The 22,144-nt window shown below is 42.7% G+C and overlaps 1 protein-coding gene across 1 annotated transcript in view; it reads right to left on the bottom strand.

The window, feature by feature from the left end:
• The window catches only part of BANK1 (B cell scaffold protein with ankyrin repeats 1), a 233,271-nt gene that overhangs the window by 54,900 nt on the left and 156,227 nt on the right, over positions 1-22,144 (bottom strand). The window lies entirely within an intron of this gene.

Here is a 22,144-nt window from a genome sequence, read left to right as displayed (position 1 = left end):
AGACATGTGGCTTCAGTGTCTAGGTACGTACCCCCCTACCTGCCACTCTTCCCCCACCCCAATTAAGCCGAGGGAATTCCTGCCCAGAGAAGCTCCCAGGTGAGGCAAGGGTTAAGATCTACCTCTGGTAAATGGCTTTCCCTTTTCTCTTCTTCTTCTATGCTATTTCCTTCTTTTTTGTTTTATTTAATCTGTTTTTATTGTATACTAAAATAAAAGCTGCAAAGTTTCCTTTTTTATAATATCCCCCCCTCCAAACTAAAATGTTAATCTAGATAAAAACACTGATCCAGAGGAAATCATAGAATCATAGAATCATAGAATCATAGAGTTGGAAGAGACCACAAGGGCCATCGAGTCCAACCCCCTGCCAAGCAGGAAACACCATCAGAGCACTCCTGACATATGGTTGTCAAGCCTCTGCTTAAAGACCTCCAAAGTAGGAGACTCCACCACACTCCTTGGCAGCAAATTCCACTGTCGAACAGCTCTTACTGTCAGGAAGTTCTTCCGAATGTTTAGGTGGAATCTTCTTTCTTGTAGTTTGGATCCATTGCTCCGTGTCCGCTTCTCTGGAGCAGCAGAAAACAACCTTTCTCCCTCCTCTATGTGACATCCTTTTATATATTTGAACATGGCTATCATATCACCCCTTAACCTCCTCTTCTCCAGGCTAAACATGCCCAGCTCCCTTAGCCGTTCCTCATAAGGCATCGTTTCCAGGCCTTTGACCATTTTGGTTGCCCTCCTCTGGACACGTTCCAGTTTGTCAGTGTCCTTCTTGAATTGTGGTGCCCAGAACTGGACACAGTACTCCAGGTGTGGTCTGACCAGAGCAGAATACAGTGGCACTATTACTTCCCTTGATCTAGATGCTATACTCCTATTGATGCCGCCCAGAATTGCATTGGCTTTTTTAGCTGCCGCGTCACACTGTTGGCTCATGTCAAGTTTGTGGTCAACCAAGACTCCTAGATCCTTTTCACATGTACTGCTCTCAAGCCAGGTGTCACCCATCTTGTATTTGTGCCTCTCATTTTTTTTGCCCAAGTGCAATACTTTACATTTCTCCCTGTTAAAATTCATCTTGTTTGTTTTGGCCCAGTTCTCTAATCTGTCAAGGTCGTTTTGAAGTGTGATCCTGTCCTCTGGGGTGTTAGCCACCCCTCCCAGTTTGGTGTCATCTGCAAATTTGATCAGGATGCCCTTGAGTCCATCATCCAAGTCGTTGATAAAGATGTTGAATAAGACCGGGCCCAAGACAGAACCCTGTGGCACCCCACTAGTCACTCTTCTCCAGGATGAAGAGGAACCATTGATGAGCACCCTTTGGGTTCGGGCAGTCAGCCAGTTACAAATCCACTGAGTGGTAGCATAGTCAAGACCGCATTTTACCAGCTTCTTTACAAGAATATCATGGGGCACCTTGTCAAATGCCTTGCTGAAATCAAGGTAGGCTACATCCACTGCGTTCCCTTCATCTACCAGGCTTGTAATTCTGTCAAAAAACGAGATCAGGTTAGTCTGACATGACTTATTTTTCAGAAATCCATGCTGACTATTGGTGATCACAGCATTCCTTTCTAGGTGCTCACAGACTGTTTGCTTAATGATCTGTTCCAGAATCTTCCCTGGTATTGATGTCAGACTGACTGGGCGGTAATTATTTGGGTCCTCTCTTTTCCCCTTTTTGAAAATAGGGACAACATTTGCCCTCCTCCAGTCTGCCGGGACTTCGCCTGTTCTCCAGGAATTCTCAAAGATGACTGCCAGTGGTTCTGAGATCACATCTGCCAGTTCTTTTAATACTCTTGGATGCAGTTCATCTGGCCCTGGAGACTTGAATACATCTAAACTAGCCAAATATTCTTGTACTATCTCCTTAGTTATTCTGGGCTGTGTTTCCTTTGCTGAATCATTTGCTCCAAATTCTTCAGGTTGGGCATTGTTTTCTTTATCGGAGAAGACTGAGGCAAAGAAGGCATTGAGGAGTTCAGCCCTTTCTGTGTCCCCTGTTTGCATTTCACCATCTTCTCTTCTGAGTGACCCCACTGTTTCTTTGTTCTTCCTTTTGCTACGAACATACCCATAAAAGCCTTTTTTGTTGCTTTTAACCTCTCTAGCAAGCCTGAGTTCATTCTGTGCTTTAGCTTTTCTGACTTTGTGTCTACACGTGCTGGCTATTTGTTTGAATTCCTCTTTGGTGGTTTCCCCCCTTTTCCATTTTTTGTACACATCCTTTTTTAATCTTAATTCAGTTAAAAGTTCTTTAGATAGCCACCCTGGCTTCTTTAGGCACCTTCCACGTTTCCGTCTCATTGGTATTGCCTGTCGTTGTGCTTTTACTATCTCCCTCTTAACAAACTCCCAGCCATCATGAACTCCCTTTCCTTTTAGTATTGCTGTCCATGGGATCTCACCCAGCACTTCCCTAAGTTTTATGAAGTCGGCTTTCTTAAAGTCAAGAAATTGAGTCCTAGTATGCTTGGCTGCTCCTTTCCGCTGTATAGTAAACTTCAGAAGAGCATGATCACTCGCGCCTAATGATCCTTCCACATCTACCCCACTAACCAGGTCATCAACATTGGTTAGGACCAGATCTAAAATGGCTGTTCCTCTTGTTGCTTCTCCCACTTTCTGGACAATGAAGTTGTCTGCAAGGCCAGTGAGGAATCTGTTTGACCTTATGCTCTTGGCTGAGTTTGACGTCCAACAAATATCCGGGTAATTGAAGTCCCCCATTACTACTATCTCCCTTCCTTTTGCATGCTTGGCCATCTGTTCCAGGAAGGCATCATCTATGTCCTCCGTTTGGCTTGGGGATCTATAGTAAACTCCCACAATGAGGTCTCTGTTATTCTTCTCTCCCTTAATTTTGACCCAAATGCTCTCACTTTGGCTTTGAGGTTCTAAATCTTGGATCTCTTCACAGGTATACACATCCCAATGAAGGGGGTGGAGAAAGGACGAAAAAAGAAAAAGAGGTAGAGGGGGCTTCTTTAGCCTCGCGCAGCCTCCCACGGCTGGAGAGCCACGCTAGGCAAAAGAGGAAGCCCGGGCAGCGAGGGGATTGATCGCGCTCACTGCCCTGGCTTCCTCCCGTGGCTGGAGAGGCGCAAGGCTAAAGAGGAAGCCTGCGCAGTGAGGGGATGGATCACGCTCGCTGCCCTGGCTTCCTCTTTAGCCTTGCGCAGCCTCCCCCCAGCTGGAGAGATTGTGCAAGGCTTTTCTAGAGGAGGGAGAAGGGACTGACTGGCCGCGTCAGTCCCTTCTCCCTCCTGGGGAAAAGCTTGTGTGTGGCTCTTGGGGGCTTTTCCTGCCTGCCTCCCCCCCCCTGCATTCGCTCCATAGGACGCACAGACTTTCCCCCTTAGTTTTTAAGATGGAAAAACTGCGTCCTATGGTGCGAAAAGTACAGTATTTATTGACTCGGATTAGATCCTAATAGATTGGAGAGAACCATATTTCCATGACAAAATGTTGACCTTTTGAGGGAAAGTGTGGTCTCTAATTCTTACATCACTTTGATCAGCATTGGACAGGAAATCTCAGGTGCCTTCTCACAGGTATTGACAGAGTCAACATTGTTTGGAAGAAGAGATGGTTAGAAACCTATTAATTGGTGTATTTGTAATAATACAATGGTAGATCTGCACAGGGAGGTGGTGCTAGAATGTGGGCAGACAGCCTAGTCCCCAAGTCACAAAGTCAGCCTATTATTTTGTAGGCAGATTGACTTCAAGAGGAAACTTCTCCCAAAATGGAAGATTGAAGTGAAAGGTAAAATCTCTCTAGAATGCTTGAGGTGATTTAAAACCACAATAATGGTATGTGTACTACAGAACAGGAAAGATGGCAACCAGGTGAAGAGAATGCAAGTGTGGTTAACAAGCAGAGTCAAGGAAGCTATTAGAGAGGGGAGATTTCTTTCAGAAAATGGAAGTTTGGCCCAAACCAAGAGAAACTTTGGCAAAAGTAATTGATAGCAGAAAGGCATTGAAAAAACATTAAGGAGCACATTGCTAAAAACATTGAAACCAACAATAAAAAGTATTGATGTGCATCAGAATCAGGAATCTAGCTAGGGAGGGGACTGGAGTTTTGGAGGACAAGGGAGTCAAATACGTGTTAAAGGAAGAAAATTATATAGTAGAGAAGCTGAATGAATTATTTACATCTGACTTGGATGTGGCAAGTGTAGGGCAGATCCGTTTCCCTGAACTAAGTTTTAGGAAGGAGATTGGAGGAACGGAGGCAAACAATGGTGGCAAGAGACAAAGTTCTAGACCTTAATGACAAATTACAAAGAAAGAATTCACTGGGTCCAAACGGGACCCAACTAAAACTCCTTTAAAAATTCAATTGGGAAATTGCTTGACCTGCTAGGTTCCCAGCTTCTTATGTTTAGCAGCCTAGATTTAAACCATAAAGTACTGTAACAATTATGAGACAGATCATATAGTGTTCTCAGAAACACAATGCAATGTTTCAGCAGGTGATGCTATGGCAGGGCAGCAGTGCTCACGTGACCTCTGTGCTGCTGAGTCAGTGATGCTTACTGGGAGGGTCAAGGTCAGCGAAGTGCAACCAGTGATCACTGGAAAGGCAGTTTGGCCCTGACGCTATAGCAGCATTGGAAACACCCATGCTGCTACAAGATTTAAACTCTGCAACAAAAACAAAAAACTCTACACTTGCACTATATAAAACCCTACTCAACAGGAAGAAATACGACTTAGAATACGATAGACAAAAATGGAGTCAAGAGTTAGGGGTACGGGTAACAAATGATATATGGGAGTCAAGTATAAAATCAACAGAAATAGCCTCTATGGATCTAAGACTAAGACTTATTCAACAGAAAATATTATTCAGAGTCCACTGGACTCCAGCAAAACTATACCAGAAGAAAATAACAAGTGCAGACAACTGCTGGAGATGTGGGAGTAAAAATGCGAATTTAGTACATATGATGATTAACTGCCCGATGATAAGGTGAGGATATTTATAGCAAGAGTAATAAAAAGAAATTGTTATTTAGAGGAATTGAATTGAATTCTAAATTATATTCCGGAAACGTGGGAGATTACAAGGGGTCAAAAATATATATGGATGTACCGTGCTATATTAGAAGCAAAAAAAACTTGTTTTGATGAAATGGAAGAGCCACAAAAAAGATTCCATTGAGCATATGGATTGATAATATGGGCATACGAACGAATTGCATGTCAACGCAAATTAAGAATGGATAAATATGAAGAAATCTGGAAGGAATAGTTAAGCGATAAGGCAGATAGTGGTGGGAAGTGGGGGGGGGAGAGGTGGGAAAATATTGTTAAAAAGGTGTAGTCATAGGTATATCAGTGTATTCAAAGCTGAAATATGAAATTGTGTTATTAGTGTTATTATCGTTTTTGTTGTATGCGTCTTTTGCGGTTGTTGTTTGTATTGAAAAAATGATGAAATAAATTACAATGATCATGGATCCTCAGGAAAGACAGGGGTGTGGGAAATGAGCACTCACACTTTACATTGCGAGTGCCCTTTGTGGGATTGCGTGTGGTGCTACGGTTCCCAGGGAGCTTACTGGCAAACAGGGGCTGGCTTGCCTCTCAGTGTTCGTTTTTGGAGCTTCATGCGCAGCCTCAGTAATCAAGTTTCTTGCTGGGAGGTGGGGCCAGCCCCATTTATAAATAGGGGGTGGAGCGGACAATAGCCAGGCAGTCGGCTCTGGAGATTCACCCTCCCTACCCTCTCTTTGTTTCATGTTTCTTGTTTGCAGGTTAACTTTTTCTTACTCTTTAGCAGGCGCTGCTATGGTCTTTGACTGGTTGCTGTTGAAGGACCAGGAAGAAATTTTCCTGCATTGGCAGGTTTTGTCTTCCCTGTAGCAATTCGTCACAACTTCGGCGGTTATGGCCTTGGGTGGAATCCCTTAGTCTTTTCTTCCCTATATTGGGGTGTGTGTGTGAAGTAGTGACTCACCCCCCTACGGTGGCGATTTCAGGGTCCCCCTCTTAAAGGGGTTATATATATGGGTGACACTGGCCATACATTGAAAAGTCATCAGTGAACTACCCTGCATGCGGGGGGAATATGGCCTTGGCTGCCTGCTACACTTATGTCTCACAGAGCACCCCATATCCCATTTACCCTGAAGAGCCCCAGTTCCCCCTGGCTGGGGAGCTGGGAGGGATACACGACCAAGACCTAAGCCAAGGTCTTCCCACATTCAGAAGTTTAATAAAGTTGTGGCCTAATTTTAATTCCATATAGCATTGTCAGAGTCTTTATTCCTTCCTTATGATGCCTGGGGGCTGGGGCTGTCACTGCCTGGTCACACAATGCCACATACATGTTATCTCAAAGATCATTGGTGGTGGGTTTGCTTCCTCCTTCGCCTCCCATGGATTTTTTGGGATACAATCTCTTTTTCCTAGCAGAGAAAAATCCTTCCATTGACTTGCATAGGAGGAGGGCTTGTGTAGAAAGGAAAATCCCTGTTGTCCCAGTGAGGGGTGGGCTTCTGCCCTAGACAGCTTACTGAGAATACTATGGGTGTCTCTTAATTGACTTGGACTTGGACAGGGAAGGTGTAGAGGCATGTGAAAAGCAAACACTGTTTCTAATTCCTCCCTGAAATATCTATGGTTGGAGCACCCTGGAAAAATAATTCACGGTTATTAAAAGCTAGACCTGTACATCAAAATGAAATGTGTCTCCACCTCTCCACCCATTCTTCTCTTGAGCTCTGGGCATCTCCCCAGGCAACCTGGATTAATTATTTGTGGTTGTGCTGGCGCTGGGGACTTATGGCAGCATAGCCTGGCTGAGCTGGGAACCTACTGGCTGAGTTGGAGATCTGCCACATTCCAATTCACTTCTGGTGAATCTTGGCTAGTGCCCTGATAATTTTATCCAATGAAGGAGAAGTTGTTTCCATTGGGAAGCCCCTAAGACCTTGACCAGCCATGGCCAACCATGCAAGTTTGATATTTCTGATGTTTCATGCATGGTGTTCATGTCCTCCTGGGATGCTTATAAATAGAACCATGTCACTATATTCTCTACACTTGTGAATTAATCCTTTTGTAGATACTCTGAAGGAGAATTACCACGTACCAGCAAGAGAATCATTTGTGTTGATTTTTTTTTAAAAAAATGGATACACTTGCTTTCATTCATAAACAATGAATTTATAATCCCACTTGGCCTTGTAAGAAAACAGAGATTACAAAGAAGTACCCCTACCACTTCCCTGGAACAACTTCCCTGGAAAAGACCCTGATGCTGGGAAAGATGGAGGGCACAAGGAGAAGGGGACGACAGAGGACGAGATGGTTGGACAGTGTTCTCGAAGCCACAAACATGAGTCTGACCAAATTGCAGGAGGCAGTGGAGGACAGAAGTGCCTGGCGTGCTCTAGTCCATGGGGTCACGAAGAGTCGGACACGACTAAATGACTAAACAACAACAACCCCTACCACAATCAGGATAGTAGATTGTGCAACCTGCCACCACCCTGAAACAACAGGTGGCTTCCAACATCGGCTTCCAGAAAATTTCCAGTTTGATTAGAGATAGTAATTTTAAGACTACATCATGGGAGCTACCCACACTGCTCAACAAGGAAAAGGCAAGTTATATTTCAAATAGGGTTCAAATGGGGTAACAGTGGTGTTCCAGAAGTTGTAGACTACAACTCCCATCAGCTCTTTGCTAACTGGGGCCAATGGGAGTTGGAGTCCAATAGCATATGAAGGGCCACTGATTTCTCAGCTCTTGTTTAAATAAATAAAGGTTGCCTGGGTAGATAATGAGTGTTGCATATTGTTCTTGGAGCATCTATTGCTGTTAACTCTGAAAATGTAAAGTCCTCCCCAGGTATTTGTTTCTCCATGTGATGCTCTGAACCGACTGAATGGCCTGTGTCGACAGGAGCCTCCTTACCTGGCCCTGGCTCCGCCCCCAAGCCCCCACTGATTGGTTGATTTGAACCAGGGCCAGGCAGGAACCCTGCAGCCTGGGCAGCCAGTCCAGGGGACAGAGCAATGACCAGGCAGCTATGGTGTGTCTCTGAGGCCCCAGGGAGCCCACACTGGGTTGCAAAAGCCGCCTACCAGGAAGCTCAAGCTGGGTTGCAAAAGCTGAGACGGGTGAGCAGTCTTTGCATGAAGAAGGAAACAGAGATGAGTACACCTGCCACATGCCCTACATCTCTCTCGTTGTCCATGAGCCAGAAAGTGACCAGCTGCAGTGTGGAGTCTATCTTGTTGTTGTAGGTTCCCAGCATAACGTGGAATCCTGATTTTCCAGAGTTTTACATTGTGCCAAGAGCATGCATGAATACAGCAGGCTCCCTCTGCAGAAAATCATCCCCCTAACTGATGGAAGATGATAGTGACACGTAAGTTCACTTCCACCTCCTTCTCCATGCAATGTTAATTGCACAAGGAAATAACTGAGTGAAGGAGGCTTAAAACAGCATTTAAAAAGAAAACAGTGGTACCTCGGGTTACATACGCTTCAGGTTACAGACTCCGCTAACTCAGAAATAGTACCTCGGGTTAAGAACTTTGCTTCAGGATGAGAACAGAAATTGTGCTCCAGCGGCGCGGCGGCAGCAGGAGGCCCCATTAGCCAAAGTGGTGCTTCAGGTTAAGAACAGTTTCAGGTTAAGAATGTACCTCCAGAATGAATTAAGTACTTAACCTGAGGTACCACTGTATAACTGTCTCCATGCAATTGCTTAATCTTAATGTCTCCCCCCTAAACTAATCATTACATTAATGAACATTGCAAAACATGTGATGGTTAACAGGAAATGTGTATAATTGTTCTCATTGCCTTATAAAATTAAAGACATCCCCAGCAAAATGAGGACCAGAAATTTTACATAAATTGGGTTAAATCCATAAGGTGGTGCTATTGTATTTTTATTTTTTTATTTTTGCTTTATTGATGTGACCTTCTGAAAATGGTGATCCTAGTGCAACAGAAGATGTACATGCTCAGGGTATTGCAAGTGGTTCTTTTGAACTAGTAGCACAAGCTCAACAGTCTCCTGATCTATGCAGGCAATATAGCACAATGCCCTGGGCAATGTGTACACAATTCTTTACATAACAGAACCAGACTACACTGCTTTGTCAGTTTGTCCTGTATGCTTCATTCTTCAAATGAAGTTTGAGAACAGGAAAGAAAACCTCTAGGCCAGAGATAGCCAACAGAGTCCTCTTCTAGATAATGCGCAACCTCAGCTTCCATAATACGTGATCATTGACCATACTGGTTGAGACTGTTGGGACTCAAAGCCCACCTCAGAAGGCAGTGAGCTCCCAGGTTTCTTTGGCGGAAAGGCACGACTATTTAAAGTGGTATGGTACTGCTTTAAATGTATAGTGCAGATGGGGCTTATGTTATCAATAACAAAATATTAGAAGTAAGGGGGGGGAGCGAAGAGAAGTGGTGGCATCTTGCCTCACCTCAGGCTGTGCCATGTCTTGTGGCAATCCTGATGTGTGGGGCAAGATTCAGCAATATAGTCATGCATCCTGCTTAGCATGCAATTAGGCCCTAAGCTGCCAGAATCTCACACAACTAGGACTAGCCGTCTGAGAAACAGTTTCTACCCAAATACGATTTTGGTTTTAAATGCATTGTAAGGAGTCTGTATGGGAGTATATTGTATTTAAAAATGGGGTATCAGAGTTTTTGGGGGCTAACCAAGTTGGGATAGCTGGGATAGCAGGCTTGTTGGGTTTTGAATGTCTTATGTAGATTTTTCAATTTTGTTTTTCTATATGGGACAATGACAGTAAATATTATTGTATCGTAACTGTGTGAACAATAGAAGAGTTTTCTCAGTTTAGCCCAGTTCAAGTGATAGGAGTGTTGAGGCAACACAATGGTGGTTTTTCCTTCTTCTTTTCCTCACTGCTGCAGACAAGCAATTAACATTTTGAAGCATGCAATCTGATTAGCACTAAATCACTGTCTCGCAGCCAACAAAACTCTAGAAGCTGTCAATGGTTATAACATGATCTAAAGCATTTGAAAATCAACCAAGCATTTCACTTGTTGGTCTACTCAGCAATTAAACTTGGATGCGATGTACAAAGAAGAGAATCATTTGGCCCTGGAATCACTGCGGCACAGCAGATAAGAGCTCCGGGCTTAGAGCAAAGAGATCTTGGTTCAAATTATCAAAAAATTCATTGGGTCAGGAGAACAGATGATCAGGGGTTTTTTTGGGGGGGCAGGGGTGATTTGACAGGAGCAGCTCACCGGGACTGCTGGGAGCTCCTCCTGGTGTCAGCTGGGTTTGCTTCCCCCACCCCACTCGAAGCCAAAGCAATGCTATGTCATCACAAGATGTTGTGTGGCTTCCAAGAAAAGGAGAAATGGTGGCTGCTGCCTCAGCCGTAATAAGTTTGTTTGGGCCACCCTCCTCCCTGAAAATCTGTCCCCTGCACCCTCCAAGCTCAATCAGATTTTTATTTTATTTTTTGGTGGCGAGTCAGGACTGATTAAAGTTGTATGATGATGCTTTAAATATTTTAAAGGCTGTGCAAATGGGAGGTTCTACCTTAGGTTCTGAGGAATCCCAAAGCAGCTTCCATCAACATTTAGAAAAGAATAATCCAAAAACAATGCACAAATAAAAAACATCCAAGAAGACTACAAGTACAATCTCATCCTCCATACTGATGGCTGCTATGGGCAGGGGGTAGGATTTTGTATGGTTGACTCTTGGCTTGCATAATGATGTGCTCAGCTGAACCCCAGTTTTGCCTGGGCAGGTGGAAAGCTACCAGCAATAGCAATTGGAAAGCACTGAAACAGGATGGTGAAAGGGTATAGCACTTGTGGTTTAGGATATGCTGGATCCAAACCCCTGCAGGTCCTTGGAAGGATCCATTCTTTGGGTCCTGTAGCCTCCCTGAAACTGGGGCAGTGCAAAATTAAATGACACTACCGCCACTTCTGTCCTGGCTGTCGTGAGCTGGCAGAGCTTGGATGTGGTGGTAGATCCATCACTCTGCTCATTTCTGGCCAATCGGAAGCCACGGAAGCCCCTTCGGACTTTCAGCTTCCAAAAATAGTTTGCAGACCAGAACAGTCGCTTCTGGGTTTGTGGCATTCGGGAGCCAAAACGTTCAAGAACTAAGCTGTATGACTTCCAAGGTACAACTGTACTTTCTTTGATCTGTCCTCCGTCTTCTAATGTTCAGTTCCATTGGACGTCAATGAGTTCCAACGTTATGAAAGAGGGAGAAAACGTTTTTCTCTATCCATGTTTCTTCATGTTGTGCATAATTTTACAATCTATCATGCCACCTCTTACCTGCCTTTTCTCTATGCTAAAATCCTGCAATTCCAAAATCCTCCATCCCCGTGGTCATTCTGGTGGTCCTAAGTGTGGGCCATTGCCTCTTTCAGCACAAAGCGCTAGATCAGCCTTCTCCAAGCTGGTGCCCTCCAGATGTTTTGGACAACAACTCTCATCATTCCCAGCTAGTATAGCCAATGATCAGGGGCAATAGGGGTTGTAGTCCAACAAATCTCAAGGATGTCCGGTTGGTGAAGGGTCCCATAAGCTATTCAAGCAGAGCCTGTTCATTGCTGTATAATGTGTGGTGTGCCTGGCTCTTAAAAAATAAAATAAAATTACCTCGAAGTTGCACTAGGCTGTAGGCACTCAAAAGCTAATCTCTTGAAGATTTTCTAAGCAAAAAGCCAAACAGCTTCTTGTGAAGGGACTTAAATGGAGAGCCTTAATAAACCAAACAGTAAAAAACAAACAAAACCCCAGCACTTATCTAAGGTACCTTAATACATTTAGATTGCCCCTAGGGCTACAACTTTTAAAACAACACTGTTTCTGAAAGCCATACATGCATATTACAAGGTCTCATTCCTTCCCTGTCCATTATATCTTACATAAGACTGCTAACTGGATTCATGTCTATAGAACTACTCTGGGGCAAACTCCACGTAGTTAAAATACAGCTGTATGCAACTCGGAGGTTTGCTCTCTCAAGAGGGAGGTTTGCATTGGGGAAGGGACAGGAGGGAAGTAGATTGCAAAGTTTGCTTATGAAGTTTCTTTCCATGGTCCTGAGAATTGTAGTTTGGAAAAGGCACTTGGAGTTCTGCGCTAGACATCCCTACAGCCTACTTACCAAACTCGTTTCCTGGGCTTTCTGGGGAGAGGAGATGGATGTGAAACTCATTTAATTCTGTCGTGTCAACGTATCCTGAGCAAATGCAGCTGACTATACTCCTCCAGCACATTACAAGAATGCAGCCAAAATCCATCCAAAGACCTGAAACAGGTTATATCCATCAAGCCGATATGATTCAATTTGAGATATTGGAGAAGCATAGTCAACATTTTACTAAAGCTACTGACCTTTTGGGGAGGAAATATGAGAGAACAAATACCATCAGGTTCAAGAAATGATATCATTATATCACACTGTAAAGAGAAGGTGGATTTAACCAGCATATGAGCTGGAAACAAGTAACAAAAGTATGAATCCCAAGCAAAATAAAATAGCTGTTGCTACATTATATAATAAGGAGGTTGAGCTCCATTTTGTCTAGATAGATAATACGTTGCAAGGTCTTTCTCCAGGAGTTTATTGAAAAAGCCTTTGGTTGGCAAATCCCATCTTAATTAAGTTTATTGATTTCAGAAGAAGAAGGAAAAAGTTTGGTAGGTTCCACAAAGCAAGAGTGTGGCATATTGAATGAAGCTATAGGATACATGACAAATTAATCAATGTGCTTCAAAGTTATTACAATGAAAGGAAGGACCAGGAAGATTGGGTCTAGATCTGAGAGAATAGTTGGATACAGCTGAAGCAAATGCCAGTTCTTTTTGGCACTTTTAATAGATTGGGCTGTGAAGCATCCATCCAAAAGATAGAACAAGTGCCTTTATAGCAAGGATGGAGCCAGCAGTGACTTGGGGGGGGCAGGCAGTTGCACCCCATCCTTGTCCTGATGAACATAGTGCCCCCAGTGTGTGGGGGACAAATCAGGAGTCACCAAACCTTCACTATTGGCTAAGCAGAGATGAAAATGGAAAATACAAATTCTAGGTCTGGTATTTGAGATCAGGTCTGAAGCATCAGGGTTTTGTTCCACACTCCAGGTACTTTGGAGAGTGATGCTGAGGTAGAGATAATATCTTTGACTATGTGGGTCAGCAGGGATTGAACCTGGAACTAATTGCATCAAGAACATGCGCTCTACCCCAAGCTATGGCCCTTTCAATCTAATATTGAAGCATGTGTGATACATGTGTACACTTCCTGTTGTATGTATGTATGTATGTATGTGTGTATACTATTTGTATTCTGCCCATTAACAATGTTTTCTGCATGGCTAACAATGAAAAAACAACAACAATAAACCATAAGACTCAAGCAAGAACCCATAACAATTGGAAAAGCATTGTATGTGAAAAGCATCCTTCCTTCAAGTAAACACAGAGGAATAAATGGGGGGGGGGCAGTGAAACTACTAGACTAGGGATACCACAAGCCCATAGGAATGTCGGAGGGGGAGAGATTCAATTAGGTTCATATTGTAATATGGACCTAAACCTAATTCACTGTTCCCAAAACAATGCAGGGATCAAAATTCAGCTAGCTTTTGAAATTCACACTTTGCCAAATGTGACGCAGTGCTCCAGCCAAATAATGTGGACAAAGATGTGTATATTGGGGGGCAGTGTGCATAAATATGCATATACTAGTGGGGGGGAAAGCACACAGAAATACACGATATTAGGGGAAATTGCTTGCAAAAAATGTTTTTTTTATGAGAAATGCACACTAAAATGCTAACAAAATCTTGTGAAGACTCTTAAAAATAAAAACCTTAACTCATGAAGAAAATATGGAGAACTGAAGACTCGAAAAAATTAGACACCAAGAGAAATTGAAATTGACAGATTTGCCCACCCCTAGACATCAAACAAAAGGGCACCAGCAGGCATGGTGCAGTACAAGGAGCAGTAATGATGCTGATGGCAGTCTTCCTATAATTTTGATGAAGCAGGGTTCAGAAAATGAAAAAAAAAAGTTGAGCACATGCTAGAAGTAGATGAGCTGTGGAAGTAATCAGTGTTTTGTAGTACTCAGCAGGATTTCTGATTACATCTATTGTACAGTTTCAGCATTGTATGATTTGGGACCCGTGGATGCTCTCCCCAGCAGTAACTTCCTATGTGAAGCCATACTAAAATTAATGGGAGTTGTGGTGTGATTGAGAAGGTGATTTATATTAGAACACCAGGTGTCATGGGCTGCATGGGGTGCGCATTATGTTTCTGGTAGCCACAGCGAAGTTACACATACACAAAAGCCAGTTTCAGTTTGCATGGACCAGAGTGCAGAAAGAAAAGCGTCAACATCTTTGCATAAGCACCATGCATGAACCATGACCTTCCCTCTCCTAACACAGCATTTTATAGATTCGGTTTTAACATTTTAATATATAGATACAATTTTAACATTTATGAATTGTCATAGAAAATATTAATAATAAGAAATGAAATATATCTTCTAGCTTTCTTCATTTCTAATCATTCCTACCTTACAATTTCTCTTTTCTTTTTCTTCTTTTTTTTTGGGGGGGGGGAGGAATCTAGCAGTATGCAAATTATATTTTGCTTCATTTGGAGCAGTGAATAGAAATTAGGGTGAGTGTCCTCTGCAGCGCATCTCCTATTCTGATCCCTTGAAGTAGCAACATCACAAATTTGATATGGCCGAATTTACAATATTTTGTAGTGTTATATCTTCTAATGTTGTACAGGTAGCAGTGGATACCCCAAATCTCTGCTTCCTGAGATACTTTGGGATAAGCTGGGATGTCATAGCCAGCATGGGAGAGAGTGTTTTCTCTTTCTTTCTTTCTTTCTTTCTTTCTTTCTTTCTTTCTTTCTTTCTTTCTTTCTTAAAAAGGAGGAATGAATGGGGTGGACAATTCACAAACCCAGCATTTTGGCCTCCAAAGCCCCACTTTTGTGTCTATTTGTTTTTTGGGGGGGAACTGCATCACCAATTAAAAATGGCAGAAGATCACATTTGCAAGCACCTGTGGGATTGGCTGCCATGTACAAAGACCTTTGGTACTCTTTGGCGTAAGATCAAGGCAATCAGCAGGTGGAATTGATTATGGAAGCGGAACAACACAGTGGAAGGACTGCAAGTGTCATGAACACATTAGGCAAGATCTGAAGCCTGTGAAAATCAATAGGGCGGGGAAGCTTCTGCAATTAAATAGATGTGGGTTAAAACTAGGGCTGTGTTCAGCCCGACCTCGCAGCATGATCCACTCCATGGCTCTGATCTGGGAGGCCCTGAACAGGCTAAGCTGCCCTGGGCCAACCTGGGGAGCACCTGGCCTCAGATATGGTCCTGAAGTTGTGTTCCCTCTCACTGTCCAAGCCAGTGGGGAGTGCCAAATGCATGGTGCTTCTTGTTAATTATGTGTGATGGTACTTGTGAAGCAATACCTGCACTCCACAGGATCAATGCCTCTGCTCCTCAGGCACCGTCAGGCCTTCTTCCAGGAAGATGCAGCTGGTGGTCAGGTAGGTCTCGGCTTTTTGGCATGAAATATGATGCCTGCCTACTACCCTACCTCCTGGCAGCCCCAGATCTTCCTGGGTCATCCAACCCACCACACAGGGATCTGTGGCTGTCTCAACCTGAAGCCCAAATAAGCCTGTTTTGGGTAAGGAAGCCAAATTTGGTACATAGCCCTAGTAAGAGCCTAACAGTACAATCTTGTGTGTGTGTGTGTGTGTTCATAAGTGTGTCCCAATGTACTTAACGGTGCTTACACCCAGGAAAGTCTGCTGGGGAACTGTGGCTCGAATAAAATGCCTGCACAGCCATAGACACAATTTCCTCTCTCTTTAAAACAGAAGATAAAAACATCTAAATGTTTAATGTTTCCTTGCTTTAGCCAATAATGCTGTTTTCAAGAATAAATTGATAAAGGGGAATAAAAAAGAATTGAACGAGACAGCTGCCAAGTACATTGAATGAAAGCTGTTACGATGATGCATGATAATTTATTTTGCTGTACCTTATATCAGTCTTCTGTGTTCCACTGGGTTTTCCCCCTAAGAGTTCAAAATTCATTGATGGTTGAGGCTGGATCTTTCACCTTTCACATCTATTTAGGCTGTTCCATTTCTAAACATGACTGGTATGGCAGAAAAAGTTCAGGGGCATATGAAGATGCGTTTGGCAGCCTGACCAGTGAGCAGGAGATATAAACTGGGGGGAACATTTCATATTTCCATAGTGTGTTCTCGGAATGCGGCCAGGATTAAACAAAGTCTTGCTTCTCAAGCTTGAATTATATTCTGGGAGGGAGTATTTTAAGAGCACTGGGTTTCTCTTTTAGACTTCATGAAAGTAGAAAAGAAAAACAAATGATGTAAGCATTCAAAAAGCATGCCGTACATTAAGTTGTGTTAAGCAAGAGGCAAGATCTCTTAGGATTAAGTTACGTGAAGATAGATTTTGGCTGAAAACCAGGATAAACTTGTTGATGGTAACAGCAGTTTGGCGACCAATTACTTAGATTTGTAGAGGGCTCCCCATTGTTGGAATATCCTTAAGAAATCATAAGGTTTTGGTGATGAAGCTAAAAAGGAAGGTAGCTGAACTGCTGTATCCAACATTGGCAAGTTGAGGGGGAACTACTGTGGGCTCCAGGGCTTCTGACCAATGCTTCTGTTAGTATATTTAACAAAGTCAATGCTGCTCTTCCTTATCTATTTTCCTCTAAAATTTCTGCTGGATGGAAAACATCAGGGGAAGGGCATAACTCAGAAGTGGAGCATCATCTCCTTTGCATACAGAACTCACAGGTTCAATCCCCAGCAACTCAAGAAAGGAATGGTAGGAAACCCTCTCTGAAACCATGGAGGGCCACTGCCAGTCAGTGTAGGCCAGGCATAGGCAAACTGCCCCCCCCGATGTTTTGGGACTACAACTCCCATCATCCCTAGCTAACAGGACCAGTGGTCAGGGATGATGGGAATTGTAGTGTCAAAACATCTGGAGGGCCGAGTTTGTCTATACCTGCTGTAGGCAATGCTAGGCTAAATGGACCATGTGGTCTGATTCAGCATAAGGTCACTTCCTATGTTTCCCATGATCTTACTGAAGCAGTAATTGAAGGAATATTGCTGCAACACCTCCCGTGCTGTGATGTGAAAACAATGCTCTCATTCATGCATACAAATAGGGTGTTTAACTGTGAGGACAGAGAAGCATTCTTGCCCTCCTGCATTTTGCAGCTCTTAAAAAAAGCAAAAACACCATGATTTCCTTCACATTGAGAACAATGTTATGGAAGCTAGGTGGAGAGACTGAGAGCAGCTCCTATGTTCATTTAAATTTCAGCTCCACATGGTGGCTATCTTAAATAGGAGCAGGGTTAAGAAAATTAAGATGGAAGTTTTTTTCTGCATCCATAGGTAATTTTGTTTATCTTAATGACATTCTCTCCCTGCTCCCCCCCCCCTGCGCCTCCATTTAGCCAAACTAGCACATCACTTGCATTTCTAAGTGGGGCAATTTCAGCACCATTCATGGCTAATTTAAGCATGGCACAGGTGTGATGTTCAGAGTTTTGTGGAAGTAGATGATGGGGGCATGAGGGGAAGAAAACTGGTGTTACTCCCACCGCCAGCCACTGGCCCTATGTACATGTGGTTCAGCAAAAAGAAGTGTCTCTAATTGTGGAGACCAAGCCTATGCACATATAGTTTCTATATCCACAGGCTTTTCCAGAAATTATGCTGGACCAACAGGTGCCACAGTTTATTTATTCATTTGCTGCTTTCAGATGCTGTTCTTTTTTGCAAACAGCTCTAAGTGGTGCACATAGTTCTCTCTCTCCTCAATTAATCCCCACAAGAACTCTGTGTGGTAGGTTAGGCTGAGGGGCAGTGACTGGTCCAAGGTGAGCTTCACAGCCAAATCCAGTGATACCTTGGTTCTCAAACATAATCCGTTCTGGAATTCCGATCCAAAACCAAAGCGTCCCAAAACCAAGGGCATTTTCCCATAGAAAGTAATGCAAAATGGATCAATCCATTCCAGACTTTCAAAAACAACTTTAAACAAAGTACTTCAGTCACACAATTAATCAGTCCGTAGCAGAACTGGGTTCCACTCAGTCCCCCCAAAAAAGAGAGCCACAAAAACAAAATCGCAAAATAAAAGGCAAAAACAGACAGACCTCAGCGTAACACTCAAAATGGAAATATGGCACTTGAAACGGAAGCCTAATACTCAAAACGGTACAAGTTCGGCTTCTGAAAAAAGTTTGCAAACTGGAACACTTACTTCCAGGTTTGCAGTGTTTGGGTTCCAAGTTCTTTGAGTCCCAAGGTGTTTGAAAACCAAGGTACCACTGTAGGGATTTGAACCCTCTAAGGTTCTGGTTCTTGCCTTCACTCTCACCCCTTGTTTGTCCCCTGTAAGCAGAAGCAATGCAGCCAACCAGATGTCAAGTCATCCCCAAATATAGCCACACACAAGTGGGAGGTATCAGCAGGTTTAGGGGAACCTCAAGGTTTGCACAAATATGAACAAAATATTGTTTGGGGGGATATTAAGAAGGAACCCCCAGACTGCCCAGTCAGAACACAGCTTGTTCAGTGAGCACAGAATGTTGGCTGAGGAATGCTATAGTGCAAAATGGAATGGAGTATCCTAAGCCCAGAGATGCCACTGGATGATACTAATGGAAGAGGAAATGGCTTCCTGATTTCAGATCACCTCTCTAAATTAATGGGGGTAGCATAAACAGAGTAGGGGGGGCAGACCCTCTTTCAGAGGAGAGCTGTTGGAATTAGCCTGTAACTGAAATCTGCCCTACTTTCACGGAATGGCTGAAGTTAATTCGTGAAACCATACTGTGTATATTAAAAAGGATGCAATTAAATATTATTACATTATACCAGGTCAGCATTGTGTCATTAATTTATAGCTTCATTACTTTTGCTATAAAGCACAATTTTCTTTTTAATTTGCACTTATGGTTCAGGCTCAGCACAGCCATGATTCCATCCCTCCCTGAACTCTACAGAGGAAATTGCCAGCAAAATTCACACACAGAGAAAGCCGAAAGCAGCATGTTCTATTAGAGATAATAATCTACTGCCCATTTCCAAACTCTATGCGCACAGAACATTCCTAGTGCGTGGAGACTTCCCTCTTTTATTGTAGCATTGTGCCCCCACTCCCAGGTTTAATTTTCTCCATTTAAAATCAATGAAGCTTCAAAGTACTACTTATTTTCTTATTGTACTGATATCCCCTTCCCCCCCAAATCTAAAAGTTGCCATCTTAAACCCCAAAGCATGAAGAAGCGCAATGCCAACCAGTGCTAACTTGTTACAACAAAATCAAGATGAATGCCTCACCATAAAATATCAATTTGTACGAAGATTTTGTAGCTCAAGCAAAATTTTGGGCAGGGGGTGGAGGACAAAGAGCTTTTGTTCCTTTTAGCAATAATTCAGTATCCTGTTTATGCCACTTGCATTGAAGAAGAAACTCAAAACATGCTAGAAATGGTGGTTCTCAAAACACTTGTGTCAGCAGAGTGCCAGGATTAAATTGTGGATTAAAGGCAGTTTAGAGGGATTTATTTATTTATCGTTCCACTTTTCCCTTTCTGAAAGAAGCCCTGTGCCTTTTATATTTTTTTTTTACAGTGGTGCAAGGCAGAAATTCAACAGGTGCACCTTCCCTGATATGTATTATCTTGACCTCAGAGAATCAACAGGAGTGGGATAGACAAAGGAAAAAGTGGGATTGTAGCAGCAGGCTTCTCACCTGATTTATGTGTGGGCATTAGAATATCTGTAGATAGTTTACTGGGACAGATGTACCACTGCTGTTTTCTTGTTATGTTGATCAGCATTGTGCTTTTATGCCTGTGCAAGCCACTTTGGTATTTATTTTATATTTTTGAAATATAAACTCTCTCAATAAATTAGTAAAAAAATAAAGACTCTCACTCTGACCAGGAACTCTGAGTAAGATGTGTAGGTGGATTTTTGTGTACTGGCGCCTTCTGCCCCTGCTCATATTGCTCAACAATACCCTCACTGCAGCATGACAACTTTACTATTACCAAAATATTACATAGCAAGATACAGTGCTTTTTTTTCTGGGGGGACGCAGGGGTACACATACCCTTAAACATTTTGTGAATCTTTGTACTTTTGTCCACTTAAAAAGGTAAAGGTAAAGGACCCCTGACAGTTAATTGCAGACGACTCTGGGGTTGTGGCGTTCATCCTACTTTACAGGCCGAGAGAGCCGGCGTTTGTCCACAGACAGTTTTCCCAGGTCATGTGGCCAGCATGACTAAGCCGCTTCTGGTGCAATGGAACATCAAAACCAGAGCAGTGAAAAGAAACGCCGTTTACCTTCCCACCAGAGTGGTACCTATTTATCTACTCGCATTGGCATACTTTCGAACTGCTAGGTTGGCAGGAGCAGGGACCGAGCAACGGGAGCTCACCCTGTTGCGGGGACTCGAACTGCCTTCCTTCTGATCAGCAAGTGCAAGAGGCTCAATGGTTTAGACCACAGCACCACCCCCGTCCCTTTTTGTCCATTTACTGTATTTATTTTCCTTGATTTGAACTATAAAATGGTGATTTTCTTGAGTCAAAATGAGAGTACCCCTAAACATTTTTTTTAGAAAAACAAAAAGCACTGGTAAGATACATAGTGTATATGGGTATAACTCCAATTTGAAGTCTATATGGGATTTGAAATAGTTTCATGCATGTTTTTTCTGTTAATGTTTTTGCAGTTGCTTTAATTGTTGGTTGCTTCAGGATATTTCATGGGAAGCGACTCAGATACGAAATGAAATTTGTACAATTAGCCACCGATTGCCACTTGAACTAACGCAAATACTGTAATGCAAACTAACAATGTCGCGTGCACAGTTTTGAAAGCTGCTTCCTTTCTCGTTGCTATTTTCTATTTCGCTCTGCTTCAGTCAAAGCCATCCCCGCATGCAGGAGCTGGGCATATTGAGTTTTTGTTAGTTGGAGACTCAGAACAATGAGACCTGCTCTGTTGCTAACTCTCTGTTCATTGTTCACTGCCTGGAGATAAGTGCACTCTGCCAAGTTCAGTGAAAATCAAAAAACCTTTTGAGGTTGCGGTAAAGAAAATTAAAGACAAACCCTGGCAGGTCTGAATCCCGACGGTATCCAAGTGAAATGTAGCAGATTAAAGCTGACTCATGCATCATTTCTGAAGCATTCCCCCATCTCTGTTTTATTAACGTTCGTTGCAGTGTGCTTAAGGACATTAGGCTAATCAGTACAAAGATTCAGAAGACTGAAAGGAAACAGTGAGGAAATTACTGCTTCTTTTCTTCCCAACTGGTGGCAACAGGTTTGGGCAATTTGCAGGGATGACTTCAGCTTGTCTCATTTTCTGCTGAAAGTAAACTGAATCATATGCCTACCATATGGAAGTTAACAATGGGGCAACAAAAAGGGATTTTACGTGCTCTAATGGTAGCCAAGAGACTGATAATGTTGAACTGGAAGAATAAAGACATGATTTTTAATCAGTGGATTGATAATATGACAACACTTGCAACTTACAAATGGACTGCTTACAGACGTAGACTACTTGGAAAAAAACAATAATATTTGGAATGAATTTGTACAAAATGTAGTAGGCTATTAATAGTAGTATAATAATATCAAATTTATAAAAGAATGTATAGGTGAGGGTATTTTTGTATATATTTTTATATATATTTCCCCTTTACAAAGTTTTGTGTGTGTGTTTTGTCTTTTGTCTTTTTGTATCACTTTATTGCTTTATAATTGAAACATTTTCAGTAAAATATCAATTAGAAAAGACAGTTGGCTGATAACATGTAGTCGACATGAAGTCTACTATAATTAATTTTTCTCTAACAATGCACAGGTGTCCTGGTTAGCTCCAGCAGAACGGACTACAAAAAATACCACAATGAACAATATACAGTTTTCCCATTGTTACCATGCTACAAATTTTCTGCCTTTCTCCAGCCACTCTGCTTACACACC

This window comes from Podarcis vaucheri, assembly GCF_965113315.1.
Source record: "Podarcis vaucheri genome assembly, chromosome: 9".
NCBI classification, from domain to species: domain Eukaryota; kingdom Metazoa; phylum Chordata; class Lepidosauria; order Squamata; family Lacertidae; genus Podarcis; species Podarcis vaucheri.
Note: the sequence above shows the minus strand (reverse complement) of the source record. Positions and strands in the feature narration are given on the sequence as shown.